Below are 5,669 nucleotides of genomic sequence, written 5' to 3'. Positions count from 1 at the left end.
TCGCTAAGACAGTTCTTGTGGAATTGGCAAGGTGATATTTGGAAGCCCATAGAGGGCTATGGTGAAAAAGGAAATATCCTGAGATGAAATCTGGAAAGAAGCTTTCTGAGAAACTTCTTAGTGTTCTGTTAATTCATCTCACAGAGTTATATCTGTATTTCGTGGATCTCTTTGCTAGCCTTATTTCTGTGGAATCTGAGAACAGATATTTCGGATCCCTTTGAAGACTATAGGGCCAAAGGAAAAATCCTCGGATAACAAAGAGAAAGAAGCTTTCTGAGAAACTTCTTTGTGTTCTGTGAAATCATCTCAGAGAGTTACAGCTTTCCCCTCAAGAAGCCTTTCGCTAAGACAGTTCTTGTGGAATTGGCAAAGTGATATTTGGAAGCCCATAGAGGGCTATGGTGAAAAAGGAAATATCCTCAGATGAAATCTGGAAAGAAGCTTTCTGAGAAACTGCTTGGTGTTCTGTTAATTCACCTCACAGAATTACATCTGTATTTCGTGGATCTCTTTGCTAGCTTTATTTCTGTGGAATCTGAGAACAGATATTTCGGATCCCTTTGAAGACTATAGGGCCAATGGAAATATCCTCCGATAACAAAGAGAAAGAAGCTTTCTGAGAAACTGCTTAGTGTTCTGTGAATTCATCTCACAGAGTTACATCTGTATTTCGTGGATCTCTTTGCTAGCCATATTTCTGTGGAATCTGAGAACAGATATTTCGGATCCCTTTGAAGACTATAGGGCCAAAGGAAAAATCCTCCGATAACAAAGAGAAAGAAGCTTTCTGAGAAACTTCTTTGTGTTCTGTGAAATTATCTCAGAGAGTTACAGCTTTCCCCTCAAGAAGCCTTTCGCTAAGACAGTTCTTGTGGAATTGGCAAAGTGATATTTGGAAGCCCATAGAGGGCTATGGTGAAAAAGGAAATATCCTCAGATGAAATCTGGAAAGAAGCTTTCTGAGAAACTGCTTAGTGTTCTGTTAATTCATCTCACAGAGTTACATCTGTATTTCGTGGATCTCTTTGCTAGCTTTATTTCTGTGGAATCTGAGAACAGATATTTCGGATCCCTTTGAAGACTATAGGGCCAATGGAAATATCCTCCGATAACAAAGAGAAAGAAGCTTTCTGAGAAACTGCTTAGTGTTCTGTGAATTCATCTCACAGAGTTACATCTGTATTTCGTGGATCTCTTTGCTAGCCTTATTTCTGTGGAATCTGAGAACAGATATTTCGGATCCCTTTGAAGACTATAGGGCCAAAGGAAATATCCTCCGATAACGAAGAGAAAGAAGCTTTCTGAGAAACTTCTTTGTGTTCTGTGAAATCATCTCACAGAGTTACAGCTTTCCGCACAAGAAGCCTTTCGCTAAGACAGTCCTTGTGGAATTGGCAAAGTGATATTTGGAAGCCCATAGAGGGCTATGGTGAAAAAGGAAATATCCTCAGATGAAATCTGGAAAGAAGCTTTCTGAGAAACTGCTTAGTGTTCTGTTAATTCATCTCACAGAGTTACATCTGTATTTCGTGGATCTCTTTGCTAGCCTTATTTCTGTGGAATCTGAGAACAGATATTTCGGATCCCTTTGAAGACTATAGGGCCAAAGGAAATATCCTCCGATAACGAAGAGAACGAAGCTTTCTGAGAAACTTCTTTGTGTTCTGTGAAATCATCTCACAGAGTTGCAGCTTTCCCCACAAGAAGCCTTTCGCTAAGACAGTCCTTGTGGAATTGGCAAAGTGATATTTGGAAGCCCATAGAGGGCTATGGTGAAAAAGGAAATATCCTCAGATGAAATCTGGAAAGAACTTTCTGAGAAACTGCTTAGTGTTCTGTTAATTCATCTCACAGAGTTACATCTGTATTTCGTGGATCTCTTTGCTAGCCTTATTTCTGTGGAATCTGAGAACAGATATTCCGGATCCCTTTGAAGACTATAGGGCCAAAGGAAATATCCTCCGATAACAAAGAGAAAGAAGCTTTCAGAGAAACTTCTTTGTGTTCTGTGAAATTATCTCACAGAGTTACAGCTTTCCCCTTAAGAAGCCTTTCGCTAAGACAGTCCTTGTGGAATTTGCAAAGTGATATTTGGAAGCCCATAGAGGGCTATGGTGAAAAAGGAAATATCCTCAGATGAAATCTGGAAAGAAGCTTTCTGAGAAACTGCTTAGTGTTCTGTTAATTCATCTCACAGAGTTACATCTGTATTTCGTGGATCTCTTTGCTAGCCTTATATCTGTGGAATCTGAGAACAGATATTTCGGATCCCTTTGAAGACTATAGGGCCAAAGGAAAAATCCTCCGATAACAAAGAGAAAGAAGCTTTCTGAGAAACTTCTTTGTGTTCTGTGAAATCATCTCACAGAGTTACACCTTTCCCCTCAAGAAGCCTTTCGCTAAGACAGTTCTTGTGGAATTGGCAACGTGATATTTGGAAGCCCATAGAGGGCTATGGTGAAAAAGGAAATATCCTCAGATGAAATCTGGAAAGAAGCTTTCTGAGAAACTGCTTAGTGTTCTGTTAATTCATCTCACAGAGTTACATCTGTATTTCGTGGATCTCTTTGCTAGCCTTATTTCTGTGGAATCTGAGAACAGATATTTCGGATCCCTTTGAAGACTATAGGGCCAAAGGAAAAATCCTCCGATAACAAAGAGAAAGAAGCTTTCTGAGAAACTTCTTTGTGTTCTGTGAAATCATCTCAGAGAGTTACAGCTTTCCCCTTAAGAAGCCTTTCGCTAAGACAGTTCTTGTGGAATTGGCAAAGTGATATTTGGAAGCCCATAGAGGGCTATGGTGAAAAAGGAAATATCCTCAGATGAAATCTGGAAAGAAGCTTTCTGAGAAACTTCTTTGTGTTCTGTTAATTCATCTCACAGAGTTACATCTGTATTTCGTGGATCTCTTTGATAGCTTTATTTCTGTGGAATCTGAGAACAGATATTTCGGATCCCTTTGAAGACTATAGGGCCAATGGAAATATCCTCCGATAACAAAGAGAAAGAAGCTTTCTGAGAAACTGCTTAGTGTTCTGTTAATTCATCTCACAGAGCTACATCTGTATTTCGTGGATCTCTTTGCTAGCCTTATTTCTGTGGAATCTTAGAACAGATATTTCGGATCCCTTTGAAGACTATAGGGCCAAAGAAAAAATCCTCCGATAACAAAGAGAAAGAAGCTTTCTGAGAAACGTCTTTGTGTTCTGTGAAATCATCTCACAGAGTTACAGCTTTCCTCTCAAGAAGCCTTTCGCTAAGCCTGTTCTTGTGGAATTGGCAACGTGATATTTGGAAGCCCATAGAGGGCTATGGTGAAAAAGGAAATATCCTCAGATGAAATCTGGAAAGAAGCTTTCTGAGAAACTGCTTAGTGTTCTGTTAATTCATCTCACAGAGTTACATCTGTATTTCGTGGATCTCTTTGCTAGCCTTATTTCTGTGGAATCTGAGAACAGATATTTCGGATCCCTTTGAAGACTATAGGGCCAAAGGAAATATCCTCCGATAACAAAGAGAAAGAAGCTTTCTGAGAAACTTCTTTGTGTTCTGTGAAATCATCTCACAGAGTTACAGTTTTCCCCTCAAGAAGCCTTTCGCTAAGACAGTTCTTGTGGAATTGGCAAGGTGATATTTGGAAGCCCATAGAGGGCTATGGTGAAAAAGGAAATATCCTCAGATGAAATCTGGAAAGAAGCTTTCTGAGAAACTTCTTAGTGTTCTGTTAATTCATCTCACAGAGTTATATCTGTATTTCGTGGATCTCTTTGCTAGCCTTATTTCTGTGGAATCTGAGAACAGATATTTCGGATCCCTTTGAAGACTATAGGGCCAAAGGAAAAATCCTCGGATAACAAAGAGAAAGAAGCTTTCTGAGAAACTTCTTTGTGTTCTGTGAAATCATCTCAGAGAGTTACAGCTTTCCCCTCAAGAAGCCTTTCGCTAAGACAGTTCTCGTGGAATTGGCAAAGTGATATTTGGAAGCCCATAGAGGGCTATGGTGAAAAAGGAAATATCCTCAGATGAAATCTGGAAAGAAGCTTTCTGAGAAACTGCTTGGTGTTCTGTAAATTCACCTCACAGAGTTACATCTGTATTTCGTGGATCTCTTTGCTAGCTTTATTTCTGTGGAATCTGAGAACAGATATTTCGGATCCCTTTGAAGACTATAGGGCCAATGGAAATATCCTCCGATAACAAAGAGAAAGAAGCTTTCTGAGAAACTGCTTAGTGTTCTGTGAATTCATCTCACAGAGTTACATCTGTATTTCGTGGATCTCTTTGCTAGCCATATTTCTGTGGAATCTGAGAACAGATATTTCGGATCCCTTTGAAGACTATAGGGCCAAAGGAAAAATCCTCCGATAACAAAGAGAAAGAAGCTTTCTGAGAAACTTCTTTGTGTTCTGTGAAATCATCTCACAGAGTTACAGCTTTCCCCTCAAGAAGCCTTTCGCTAAGACAGTTCTTGTGGAATTGGCAAAGTGATATTTGGAAGCCCATAGAGGGCTATGGTGAAAAAGGAAATATCCTCAGATGAAATCTGGAAAGAAGCTTTCTGAGAAACTGCTTAGTGTTCTGTTAATTCATCTCACAGAGTTACATCTGTATTTCGTGGATCTCTTTGCTAGCTTTATTTCTGTGGAATCTGAGAACAGATATTTCGGATCCCTTTGAAGACTATAGGGCCAATGGAAATATCCTCCGATAACAAAGAGAAAGAAGCTTTCTGAGAAACTGCTTAGTGTTCTGTGAATTCATCTCACAGAGTTACGTCTGTATTTCGTGGATCTCTTTGCTAGCCTTATTTCTGTGGAATCTGAGAACAGATATTTCGGATCCCTTTGAAGACTATAGGGCCAAAGGAAATATCCTCCGATAACGAAGAGAAAGAAGCTTTCTGAGAAACTTCTTTGTGTTCTGTGAAATCATCTCACAGAGTTACAGCTTTCCGCACAAGAAGCCTTTCGCTAAGACAGTCCTTGTGGAATTGGCAAAGTGATATTTGGAAGCCCATAGAGGGCTATGGTGAAAAAGGAAATATCCTCAGATGAAATCTGGAAAGAAGCTTTCTGAGAAACTGCTTAGTGTTCTGTTAATTCATCTCACAGAGTTACATCTGTATTTCGTGGATCTCTTTGCTAGCCTTATTTCTGTGGAATCTGAGAACAGATATTTCGGATCCCTTTGAAGACTATAGGGCCAAAGGAAATATCTTCCGATAACGAAGAGAACGAAGCTTTCTGAGAAACTTCTTTGTGTTCTGTGAAATCATCTCACAGAGTTACAGCTTTCCCCACAAGAAGCCTTTCGCTAAGACAGTCCTTGTGGAATTGGCAAAGTGATATTTGGAAGCCCATAGAGGGCTATGGTGAAAAAGGAAATATCCTCAGATGAAATCTGGAAAGAACTTTCTGAGAAACTGCTTAGTGTTCTGTTAATTCATCTCACAGAGTTACATCTGTATTTCGTGGATCTCTTTGCTAGCCTTATTTCTGTGGAATCTGAGAACAGATATTCCGGATCCCTTTGAAGACTATAGGGCCAAAGGAAATATCCTCCGATAACAAAGAGAAAGAAGCTTTCAGAGAAACTTCTTTGTGTTCTGTGAAATCATCTCACAGAGTTACAGCTTTCCCCTTAAGAAGCCTTTCGCTAAGACAGTC

Source organism: Macaca nemestrina, chromosome 3, assembly GCF_043159975.1.
Source record: "Macaca nemestrina isolate mMacNem1 chromosome 3, mMacNem.hap1, whole genome shotgun sequence".
Classification (NCBI taxonomy): domain Eukaryota; kingdom Metazoa; phylum Chordata; class Mammalia; order Primates; family Cercopithecidae; genus Macaca; species Macaca nemestrina.
This window is presented reverse-complemented; position numbering follows the sequence as displayed.